The sequence below is a fragment of the Schistocerca gregaria genome, chromosome 10 (assembly GCF_023897955.1).
Source record: "Schistocerca gregaria isolate iqSchGreg1 chromosome 10, iqSchGreg1.2, whole genome shotgun sequence".
NCBI classification, from domain to species: domain Eukaryota; kingdom Metazoa; phylum Arthropoda; class Insecta; order Orthoptera; family Acrididae; genus Schistocerca; species Schistocerca gregaria.
Genome location: NC_064929.1, coordinates 221,649,577 through 221,662,786, shown reverse-complemented (window position 1 = coordinate 221,662,786; position 13,210 = coordinate 221,649,577). Strand labels below are relative to the sequence as shown.

Genomic DNA, 13,210 nt, shown 5'->3' with positions numbered 1-13,210 from the left:
CCAATCGTCTAGGGACCAACCGATACGTTCACGAACTCATGAAACGAGCCGCAGGCGATGTCGTGCTATTAGCAAAGCCACTCGCGTCGGTCGCCTGGTGCCATAACCCATTAACGCTAAGTTTCGCCGCTCTGTCCTAACGGATACGTTAGTTGTACGTCCCACAATGATTTCTGCACTTGAAACTTCCTGGCCGATTAAAACTGTGTGCCCGACCGAGACTCGAACTCGGGACCTTTGCCTTTCGTGGGCAAGTGCTCTACCAACTGAGCTACCGAAGCACGACTCACGCCGGTACTCGCAGCTTTACTTCTGCCAGTATCTCGTCTCCTACTTGGCAGAAGTAAAGCTGTGCCAAGTAGGAGACGAGATACTGGCAGAAGTAAAGCTGCGAGTACCGGCTGTGAGTCGTGCTTCGGTAGCTCAGTTGGTAGAGCACTTGCCCGAGAAAGGCAAAGGTCCCGAGTTCGAGTCTCGGTCGGGCACACAGTTTTAATCGGCCAGGAAGTTTCATATCAGCGCACACTCCGCTGCAGAGTGAAAATCTCATTCTGGATTTCTGCACTTGTTTCGTGCAGGGTTTCTCGTCTGTTAGCACTGACAACTCTACGCAAACGCCGCTGTTCTAGGTCGTTAAATGGAGGCCATCAGCCACTCTGTTGTCCATGACTGAAATTTGATATTCTCGGCACACTGTTGACGTTGTGCATCTGGTAATGTTGAGTTCGCTTATGATTTCAAAATGGAATGTTCCTTGGGTCTAGCTCCAACTGCCCTTCAGCAATCTTAGTTTCTTTTCGTGGTGCAGCCATGATCACGTCGGAAACATTTTCACATGAATCACCTGAATACAGATGACAACTCCGCTAATGCACACCTCCTTTATACCTTGTGTATGTGACACTGCCTCCACCTGCATGTGCGGATATCGCTGTCCCATGAATTGTGTCTCCTCAGGCGTGATGGCCATTCCAAGTGTTGCCTTTTATCGACGTTCGTCACGTAGTGCTGTCGTATCCAGATGTAAGAGGAAACAACGTCCCAGGAGTAAACGATATACCATCAGAAATACAGATAGCCCTGGAAGAGCCAGCGATGACAAAACTATTACATCTGATGTACAAGATGTTGATAGCACAAGCGAAATATCCTCAGGCTTCAACAAGGTAATAATTGCAGTTCCAAAGAAGCAGGTGCTGAAGGTGTGAAAATTACCGAATTATCAGTATAATTAGCCGTTGTTGCAAGATATTAACACGAATTCTTTACAGAAAAAAGGGAAAAGTGGTAGAAGTCGATTCCGGAGAAATGTAGGAGCACGCAAGGCAATATTAACTTTACGACTTTTCCTGTAATACGTGTTAAGGAAAGGCAAACCTACGTTTACAGAATTTTTAGACTTAGATAAAATCTCCGACAGTGTTGACTGGAATACTCTTTCAAATTCTGAAGGTGGCCGGGGTAAAATACAGGGAGTGAATGGCAGTTATAAGAGTTGAGGGGCACGATGGGAAGCAGTGGTTGAGAAGGGAATGAGACAGGTTTGTAGCCTACTCCCGATGTTGTTTAATCTGTATATTGAGCAATAAGTAAAGGAAACTAAAGAAAAATTGGCGTAGGAATTGAAGTCCAGGGTGAAGAAATAAAAACTTTGAGGTCTGTCGATGACATTGTAATTTTGGCAGCAACAGAAACGGACTTGGAAGAGCGGTTGAACAAAATGGACAGTATCTCGAAAGTAGGATATAAGATGAACACCAACAAAAGCAAAACGAGGACAATGGAATGTAGTCGAATTAAATCAGGTGATGCTGAGGGAATTAAATTAGAAAATGAGACACTCAAAGTAGTAGATGAGTTTTGCTATTTGGGGAGCGAAATAACTGATGATGTCGAAGTAGGGAGGATATAAAATGTAGACTGGCGATGGCAAGGAAAGCGTTTCTGGGGAAGAGAAATTTTTTAATACGGAATATAGATTTAAGTTTCAGAAAGTCTCTCGTGGCCATTTATGGAAGTGAACATGTACGATAAACAGTTTAGACGAGACGAAAATAGAATCTTTTCAAATATGGTGCTACACAAGATTGTTGACGGTTAGATGGGTGGATCGCGTAACTAATAAGGAGTTAGAATAGGGGAGAAAAGAAATTGGTACACAGCGTGACTGGAAGAATGGATAGATTGACAGTACCCATTCTAAGACATCAAGGGGTCACCAGTTTAGAACTGGCGAAAAGTTCGTTTGTGTGTGTGTGTGTGTGTGTGTGTGTGTGTGTGTGTGTGTGTGTGTGTGTGTGTTTGTGTGTGTGTGTGTTTGTGTGTGTGTGTGTGGAGGGGGGGGGGATAAAAATCGTAGAGGGAGACCAGTAAATGAATACCGTAAGCAGATTCAGAGGAATGTGGATCGCAGCAGTTATTCGGAGACGAAGACACTTGCACAAGGTAAGGAGGCATGGAGAGCTGCATAGAACCAGTCTTTGGACTGAAGGCCACAACAACACAGCTCAATGATATGATATAGTTCGGTTTAAAATTGCGAATGATGACTAAGTTTTTGCGTATACTATTTCATGGCACTTATCTTTCGCTGTCGAATGACGCTTGGTTTTTTGTAACTACACGCATCTTACAAAACTAACGTTGTTTTTTATGGTATGGTTAATTAACATACATTCACAAAACTTAGATCCTTTGAATCAAAGTAACCTTGTCAAGAATATTTAGAAACTGCCGCCCCTCGTTACTTCAGTTAAAATTACTTCCCCGTTCTACAGTGTGGTCACCGGCAGTGGCTCGATTGCGCTCCCTGGGCTTCGGGACGTCAGATCTGTCTCAGCAGCCATCACCACTCACACGTCACACGGTGCCTCGCTTTTCCCAACTTCTTCCACGTGCTTGGACAAATTACTCATTAAACAGGGGGCAATTGCAACAAAAACATCACAAAATCCAAAGGAAATCAAGTTCTGACACAATCACGAAAAAGTTTCCAGCGATCCAGGAAAACATTTGCTTTACTGTAATTCGAGTCCCGGCTCACAATGTTCATTTCCAGTCATTGGTAAGCTTGGTTCCATTCTATGCTGGGCGCCCGGTACACCAGCCCGTTATGAATTTATCAAAATAGGACAGTCTCAAATTGTTTTATCTGTTTATCGGCAATGACGCGTTCCGTCCTTGTGCGGTATCTTCAGATTAACCTATGGGTGTAAAATGACATTGTGAGATGTAGGTACATTAAAAACAGAGGGCTGGGGTTAGTATGACGCACAGTTCGAGGCAGTATAGCCGACTCTGCAACTAACAATAACTGTGAACTTACGTAAGATGTAATATGGTGATCCAACATATAAAACAATTTTCTGTCTTATTTCAAGATACTGGAAAACTTGGTGCCAAGTCAGGCAGACGACAAAGTTAAAATACTTTGCAAACTGAAACAGAAAATTAGCACAGGGGTCTGAAGATGGTCCTTACCGACTGAAATTAATAATCTGATCAGAAATAAAAAACGTGATCCACGACTGGAATTACAATAAGCGAAAGGAAATCATTTTACGGTAGTGATTTCTGGGCTTTATTTACAGTCAACTGCGATGGCACAAGGAATTCTTTTCAGTCTTACGCCGAGTTCGTGAAAGTGTCGCGATAATGGTGAGTATGTCGCAGATTACTGGCTAAACTCCGATTTTGAGTCTGTTAGTATTGGAATGTAGTCTCCTTCCAAATTCACCCAGCGAGGTAGATTGGACACACAATAAGAACGTGAGTGATAAAAAATGTCCTAGAAAGACAGAAGGGACGCAGCAGACATAGACGGGCTGTAAAAGTATCCCACTGCTAGTATTTACATTGTGTGCGATGTTACACTGTTGTCCAGTACTCTAGAACTGTGAGGAAAGTGCGGCAACAGAAAGGGCGTCCGACAAATCCAGTAATTAACACGGCGACCCCGGGAAGGTAGAGGCCGGGAGACTGCGCCTCAGGTTGGGTAGGAATGGAACAGAACAGCGCCTCAAGGGAGACCCGGGCTGAGCCTGCTGCTTACGAAATGAACTGAATGCACTGAAGTCAAGTGAAATGAAACGGGTGAATCACGTGGGGATGAAATCACTGGAGATGAAAATATGGTGTGAAATAGCAGCAGTGGCAGGCGTGCTGTTGCTGGCGGGATGGACGCGGCGCTCCCTCTCTGCTGCACGACTGTTTCATTCAACGTGAAGTGATGAGAGAGCAGGACCACACGTGCAGTACCTTTTTTACATCATAGTTACCTAAGAAACAACGGTAGTAATGCGACAAATAGTATTAGAATTATGTAAGTGTCTATATTGACAATGTGAATAAGTAATACCGTCTACGAACTATTGAAGTTAATACTGACATTACGTTTACTACTGCTGCTGCCAATAATGATGATGATGAAAATAATAATAATAATAACAATAATAATAATAATAATAATAATAATAACAGTAATGAAAATGTAGGAAATAAAATAATTTATAGGTGTACAAAATAGATATTTTCTGATATAGCGAGTTCTGTGGAAAGGAAAATTAAATTTTTTTAAAAATTTATGGCAAATTCCTGTGAAACCAAACTGCTGAGGTCACCGGTCCCTAGGTTTACATACTACTTAATCTAACTTAAACTAATTAACGCTAAGGACAACACACACACCCATGTCCGATGGAGGACTCGAACCTCTCACAGTGGGAGCCGCGCGAACTGTGGCAAGGCGCCCAAGACTGCTCGGCTACCCCCCGCGGCAAAGGCAATTTAAGGAGACTGCACCAGCTAAGAATACTGGGAAATGAGAAAGATCTGGTTGCAAAGAAGTATGTACGAGGGTAACGTGTGGGTTCAGGGACAATAGTAATTATTAGTATTGCCTTAGTGGAAAAGACATTAACTCCCTTCTGAAAGTGGACACGTTACTCAGTTCTCTAATATAGTGCGGGAGCTTATTCTAGAGTCGCGTTCCCGCTACTCAGGGCGACTTCGAGAAAGTAGCTGAACGATGGAGTGGGACAGACAGGATTTTGTTCTCATGGGAACTTGTGCTGTTTATTAGACAAGAGCGTTAAGGTCGAGGAGTGATATGGGGGAGAGGGTACTTAATACGACAGTAGAGAAGACAGAGGACACGGAAACGTCTGCACACAGCTAGGGCAGTTGTGCAAATAATGCTGAAATATGACCAAAGACTCGAAAATCTCAGGTGTAACGAACGCAGGTATTCATAACCAGTTCCAGGCGCCGTGACCTTTCCCGAGAACGGTTCTGCAGGATAACATCGCTGTTAGCAATAGTTGGAAGAAGAAGTGTTTGTACAAGCTTCTTTTTCGTGTCAAGATGAAAGAGCTTTTTATTTATTTATTTATTTATTTTAGGGCATGGAGAGCTGCTGAGCCTTCTTGCACATTGCAGTTACGTGCTGATTCCAATTTAGATTTTTATCTAATATTAGTCCTACACTTTTGCTGAGGCAGTCAAGTTGATATTTGTCCCATTTAGGGTTAAAGTAGTCAGGAGATAAAGAGTCTAGCTAGAATGACCAACCAGTTCGGCTACTGTTATGGTTGGGCTGCGCTTTACCGCTACGTCCTGCGCCCATTTTGACAGGACACACAGATCGGCACTGAGATTCTCGATAGCTGTCTTCAGGTTCATTGGTTTTGCACTTAGATACAAGTAGAAGTCGTCAGCGTACATGTCATGTAATAGGAAAAAACTGGTAATACCTCACTGATATACAAAGCCGTGAGACAACCTCGACGCTGCCTGTCAACATTGTGACTTTATGGCGCCCGTCAGACATCAAGTGCGAACAAATCCACTACCACTGCACTTGACGAGAAATATAGGCTGCTAAGTTTCGCAAATAAAATGTCCAAGTGTATGAAGAACATGAAATTTGTCTCTCATTTATTCGTGACGAGCTTTAGCTGATCTCTTACAGATGTTGTCCTGCGATGTTAACAGAAACCTGATTGGTGTTCGTCTAATCCAGCTGGCACGGGATTCTAGTCGAGCGTAGCTGATTTCAAACGGATCGTCCGTGAGTTGGGGAGAGCGCTCTAAAACTCTGCGTGTCCGGACAGCAAGCACCAGCTTAAACTCCGGCCGATGGAGAGATGAATGCGGGTCAGGCGATGACGGACTGAGAGACTACACATTTTTCCCACACACATAGGAACGGTTAAGAATGAAACACGCTGATTCTGCCCACGATACTGAACATTTCTCGATAGGATGCCGACGTAATCGCCCGTCCCTACACCCCAAGAGCTTAAGTCAGACGGCACTTTACTCGTGCAGGGAGACGGGATCTCCCAGACGCATTATCCTACTCTGCGGTAACTGCACACATTAGAGATACGCGACACACACACGCACGCACAACGAACAACAAATATGCGATGCCATCAGAAATGCAGAACAAAAAAATGGTTCAAATGGCTCTGAGCACTATGGGACTTAACATCTATGGTCATCAGTCCCCTAGAACTTAGAACTACTTAAACCTAACTAACCTAAGGACAGCACACAACACCCAGTCAACACGAAATGAGGAACATTAGACACACCTGAGTAGGTTAATGCTACAATCTCTGACAGCTGACCCTATTCGTAAATGAATATAACATATTGCTCGTGCATGAGAAACGAAATGCAGTACTGCACAACTACACTATCGATGACAAATTGCTGGGAACTATCTGCCGTAAAATATCTAGGAATAACGTGAAGTTAGTCCAGCCGGCGTATTATCGCAAACTGTCAAAGGCAACGGGCACCATAAACCTGTATATAATTAATTAGGTATAATATTTAAATGACCCATGGACCTTGCCAATGATAGGGAGGCTTGCGTGCCTCAGCGATACAGACAGCTGTAACGTAGGTGCAACCACAACGGAGGGGTATCTGTTGAGAGGCCAGACAAACGTGTGGTTCCTGAAGAGGGGCAGCAGCCTTTTCAGTACTTACAGCGGCAACAGTTTGGATGATTAACTGATCTGGCCTTGTTAATCAAAACAGCCTGTTGTGCTGGTACTACGAACGGCTGAAAGCAAGGGGAAACTACAGCCTTAATTTTTCCCGAGGTCATGTAGCTGTACTGTATGGTTAAATGATGATGGCATCCTCTTGGGTAAAATATTCCGGAGGTAAAATAGTCAACCACTAGCATCTCCGGGCGGCGACTACTCAGGAGCACGTCGTCATTAGGAAAAAAGAACTGGCATTCTATGGACTGGAGCGTGGAATGTCAGATCCCTTAATCGGGCAGGTAGGTTAGAAAATTTAAACAGGGAAATGGATAGGTCAGTGTCAGATATAGTGAAGTTTGGTGGCAGGAGAAACAGGACTTCTGGTCAGGTGAATAAAGGGTTATAAATAGAAAATCAGATAGGGGTAATGCAGGAGTAGGTTTAATAATGAGTGAAAAAATTAATTGGAAAGCGGATAAGCTACTATGAACAGTGTACTTGGTTAAAGAATCATGAGAGAAGGTTTTATACGTGAAAGAGACGTGGAGACACCGAAAGGTTTCTGAGTGCTTATATAATGGTTAGACAGAGATTTAGGAACCAGACTTCAACTTGTAAGACATATCCAGGGGCAGATGTGGCCTTTGATCACAAATTATTGGTTATGAACTGCAAATTAAAACTGAAGAAACTGCAAAAACGCAGGAATTTAAGCAGATGGGAGTAAAAAGACGAGGGCTAGTAGAAATCCTTGGGTAACACAAGAGATATTGAATTTAATCGATGAAAGGAGAAAATATAAAAATGCAATAAATGAAGCATGTGAAAGGGAATACAAACGTCTAAAAACTGATATTGACAGGAAATGCAAAATTGCTAAGCAGGAATGGTTAGAGGATGTAGAAGCATGTATCAGTTGCGGTAAGATAGATACTGCCTAAAAGAAAATTAAAGCGACCTTTGGAGTGTATGTATAACAAGAGCTCAGACAGAAAGCCAATCCTAAGAAAAGAAGGGAAAGCAGAAAGGTGGAAGGAGTATAAGAGGGTCTATACAAGAGCGATGTACTTGAGGTAATATTATGGAAATGGAAGATGACGTAGAAGAATTCTGCGTACAGAATTTGACAAAGCACGGAAAGACCTAAGTCGAAAAAAGGCCCCGGAAGTAGACAACATTTAGTTAGGGCTACTGATAGCCTTAGGAGAGCCAGCCATGACAAAACTCTTCCGTCTGGAGAGCAAGACGTGCGAGACAGCTGCAAAGAAAGGAGGTCCTGACAGGTGTGAAAATTACCGAACTATCAGTTTATTAAGTCCCGGCTGCAAAATACCACCACGAATCATTTACAGAAGAATGGAAAAACTCGAAGAAGCCTACCTCGGAGAAGATCGCTTTGGGTTTCAGAGAAATGTCGTAACACGCGAGGCAACACTGACTCTACGTTTTCTCGGAGAAGGTAGGTTAAGGAAAGGCAAACCTACGTTTCTAGCATTTGTAGACTAAGAGAAAGCTTTTGACAATGTTGACTGGAATACTCTCTTTCAAATTCTAAAGGTGGCAGGGGTAAAATATAGGGAGCTTAAGGCTATTTGCAATTTGTACAGAAACTAGAGCGCAGTTATATGAGGCGAGGGGCACGAAAGGGAAGCAATGGTTGACAAGGGAGTGAGACAGGGTTGTAGCCTACCCCCTATGTTATTCAGTCTATATATTGAGCAATCAGTAAAGGAAACTAAAGAAAAATTTGGAGTAGGAATTAAATTCCATGGAGAAGAAATAAAAACATTGAGGTTCGCCAATGACATTGTAATTCTCTCAGAGACAGCAAAGGACTTGGAAGAGCAGTTGAACGAAGTGGACGGCATCTTGAAAGCAGGACATATAATGGACATCAACAAAAGCAAAACGAAGACAATGGAATGTAGTCGCATTAAATCAGGTGATGCTGTGGGGATTAGATTAGGAAATGAGACACTCAAAGTTGTAGATGAGTTTAGCTATTTGGGAAGCAAAATAATTGATGATGGTTGAAGTAGGGAGGTCATAGAATACAGACTGACAATGGGAAGAAAAGTGTTTCTGAAGAAGAGAAATTTGTTAACATCGAGTAGAGATTTAAGCGACAGGAAGTCGTTTCTGAAAGTATTTGTATGGGGTGTAGCCATGTATGGAAGTGAAACACGGACGATAAACAGTTTAGCCAAGAAGAGAATAGAAGCTTTTGAAGAGTGGTGCTACCGAAGAATGTTGATGATTAGGTGGGTAGATCACGTAACTAATGAGGAGGTATTGAATAGGACTGAGGAAAAGAGAAGTTTGTGGCACAACTTGACTAGAAGAAGGTATCGGTTGGTAGGACATGTTCTGAGGCATCAAGGGATCACAAATTTAGCATTGGAGGGAAGTGTGTGGGGTAAAAACCGTAGAGGGAGACCAAGAGATGAGGACAGTAAGCAGATTCAGAGGGATGTAAGTTGCAGTAGTTGAGGAGGCTTGCAGAGAAAAGATTAGCATGGAGAGAACTGCATCAAACCAGTCTTCGGACTGAATACAATAACAACAACACTATGTATATTAGGATTTGATGGCGTAATTAATTAAACATAAGAGCAATAAATCGAGAGCGATGTGTGAAGATCAACAGCTCGACGAAACTGCCGAGATATTCACCTTTAGACATCTTGGTGGTGGTACTAACATCTCTATTTCTTTTCTATCTTCCTTTTCGTTTCTTCTGAAAGTTTTTACAATATTTTATATTTACATTTCATACAACTGTTATAGAATTTGCAAGATTTAAAAACTACCAAATATGAAAATAATGGCAAAAACAGTGAAGAAAGCCCGCGTGCACGTGGCCGCTCACAGCCTGTGGCCCGTCAGAGACCCAGCTGGAGCGGCGAGCGGGGCAAAAGGAGAGTTTGCGGACGAGGGTACACGCGCGGCCTGCCAACCCGCCCGTTAGCTGGCCAGGCTGCTCCGCTCCCGTCCGAGCCGAGCAGGCTGTAAGAGGCTTGCTCGCCTGCCCACCTTCCCGGTATACTCTACACGCTTTCACTGTAGAATTATGAGTAAGGTTCTTAACTTTATACAAAGTCATTTTTCACTCGGGTTTCACAAGACGCGACTCAATGGAGGCCAGTAAATGATGGATTTGTTCTTGTCTTTTCTCCTTTTCGGTGTATTTCGGGCTTGCTTATTTATTTCGATATGAACGATTTTCTCTGCAACTTCTCCCTCTTTCGACAAGTACTGGTTATTCTCAAGTCGAACCATCATCAGGTCATCTCTAATACATTTTGTCTGTAGTAACCCGAAAGTCGAGATCCCTGAAGATGCCTGTTATACTGCAGCACAAATTTAGTAAGGTTTTGGAAGTCTATTTTCTGTAACCTCAGTGTGTTTCAGCCAAGTATGACACCATTATACCAATTTTAATTAACGTTTCCAGGATGTGTATTCTGGGTTTGCTGAATTCATTCTACGACGCCAAATAGTTGATTCTAAATTCCCCATTTGATTTTACCTAATACGAACTTAGCTTTTCGTACTATGTTATTCTAAAAAGAAAACGTATAAAGAAGAAGTCTTCTTTCTTACTAAGCTTTCTCACGTTACGTTGCATATTACCAGAATATAGTTTTTAATGTCCACTGAGCCATATTTTTTCCTATTTCAGCAAATGTTTGCCCTAAATTTAGAAGGCTTTTACAGTGCTGAAGTGTTTCAAGTCCTTCGCACACATTTCCACACCTTTGGGAGCCACTAAAAAGGAGAGGTCCCCAGTGGTGGGACCGCCTTTTTGAAACCATCTGCATGGTGTGTTGGTTAATAAGACCCCAGGTAGTCATTGACTCTAGTGGGGCCTCGTCTGCAAGTAATCAACGGAAAAAAATCTAAACTTTATGTCACGCTCAATATCGTTAAAAGAAAAGAGTTATGTAACTCTTGCCTAGTGTAATGGCTAGGGAAAACCTTCACATGCACAAGTTCAGGATCACGTCAGGTGCTTTAATTTTTTTCACATTTTGATCATCGTATGAATCATTTTTTAAAATTTTTAATCTTTATCAAAATGAGTTTGTTCATTATTATTAACAATTAACTGTTTCTAATGTAATTTTTTATTTCTACTCCTTTGTCTCATTTTAAACAACGTATGAATTTTTAATTTGTTCTCATTTTTTTATATCATTCTTCTTCCCGTTGGAATTCTTTTGAATGTGTATTCATATTTATCTATTATAGTATTTAAATATTTGAAAATGCCGATCTATCAGTTAAAAAACAGAAAAAGAAATAATCTATTTGTATTTACTGTGCAATAGCGTCAAAATGTATTTTTCGTTTCAAGACGTACTTTTTTTTGGATGGTAATCGTCGTACAAACGTTGAAAACACAGCCTAAATTCCTATTGCACTGTGAACAAATTAACGGGGATGAAGACTGAAACCAAAGAAGGGATTATAAGTAAAACAAAAGTCAAGAAAAACGAGGGACAGAAATAATGACTGCAGTAACATGGATGAAAAAATAGGAAGATGAATAGAAAGAAATTAATACATAAAATTAATTGAAGTCACGTAACCAAATTTCAAGTCGAAAAAGAATGCTAGAAAGAAGTGAGAGCAAATTCAGAAATTCATGTGATGATTAAAATCATGTGACAAAGGATTAAAAATAAAAAATTACATTTAAACCAATTAATTGAATAAAAATAATGATCAAAGTGATTTCGATAAAAATTAAAAAAACGTACTTACGTGACAAGATTCCAGGCCACAACCTTCTTATGTGTAGGCCTTATCCTATCCATTACATCACGGAACCAATCAGCATGACGCTACTATTTTAATGCTATTGAGCGTCACGCATAACTCCGAATTTTTTCATCAATGACTCGCACGAATTATTGTTTAGTAATCTTTAACACAATTTGCATTGCGAGACACCTGCTGATTCATTTGAAGCTGTCTCATGAACACAGGGAATCTTTTCCTCTTCTGGATTTGGATTCCGGTATATATTCCCCGATTGCTAATTTCTCCTCAATCTCCTTTAAGTTTGATTTGCTCATTTCGTTGCCCAATGAACTGCAGTGAAACAACCTTCGCAAACGCATACTTGACGATTCCGCAGTCACGTTTAGAGATGGGTGAGCCGTGCGTGGCTCGTGTTCCCGCCATCATGTGTTTTTAACGTACTTCCACCTCACTACGTTAATTTTAACTACAACTGTCACTGAGTTGCTGCTTTGCCTGACCGTGAGAGGCGTTAGCAGCGCGTGTAGATATATCCCCTCTCGCAGTATCTTTGCTCGACTGCTATTACTTCTCGGTCGTTGTCTGTCGCACGCGGAGCCGGCCTGCCAGTCAGTTGGAACGTGTCTGCAGCGCAGTCCGAACCTGCCTGTCGGGCACTTGCAATGCTGCACTAGTGCAGTCGGATGGAGCAGTGAGGTTTGCGTCGACATGGCTCGCCCGACCATTACCGCCACGCATCACTTGAGCCGGGCCACGGTCTTGGTGGATCGTCGATCGGTCGTCCTACCGGAAGACGTGTTTTGACTCGCCGATCGTTCATGAGTGGGCTGTGTGCCTTGTGGCCGTTAGTGTTCCAGTTACTTGCCCTGGCCACTAACGTAATTTCAGTTGACAGCTTAATACATATACATATTTGATTGTGGATAATCATGACTGTAACATTCTGTGTTTGAATTCTCATGTACCGATTGGTGGCAAGCAAGTGGTTTGTCGGTCGGTCTGTGGCTGTCCCTTGGTTAGGTTCCAACGGATCGAGTGTAACTGGGCTCACCATCTGTCTCACCTAAGTGAACGAGGGGCAACCCGACCCCCTGGAGGCTTCTGAGTGCTGTTGTCTTTACTGTCTTTCTCACCGGTGTTTAATTGTCTGTTTATAAGCTATCATAGCCAATGATAAAAAATTCTTAGTTTTTACTGTGTTTTCTGTAAGTAAGTTTAAATTCTGGCAAGTGGATATTTGTTGAAAGGTTATTGCCGTTGTGTTTTCTTTTAGTCCGGTTTCAGCTACTTAAAACTTAAGGCTTATGGTTACATTTTTTAAAAATTTTGGAAAATAAATTTTGGGTCTTGAGCCTTGGAACCTTATTTTTAAAATTACCTTTCAAGGTTAAATATTGCGGCTTGGAACCTTATTCTTAAAATTACCCTTCAAGCTTAAACAT

The 13,210-nt window shown here is 42.0% G+C and overlaps 1 non-coding gene across 1 annotated transcript; it reads left to right on the top strand.

The window, feature by feature from the left end:
- Window positions 1-411: 411 nt before the first annotated feature.
- Trnas-aga (transfer RNA serine (anticodon AGA)) lies at window positions 412-486 on the top strand. Its single transcript has one exon. It is a non-coding gene; the product is annotated as a tRNA-Ser (tRNA).
- Window positions 487-13,210: the final 12,724 nt, after the last annotated feature.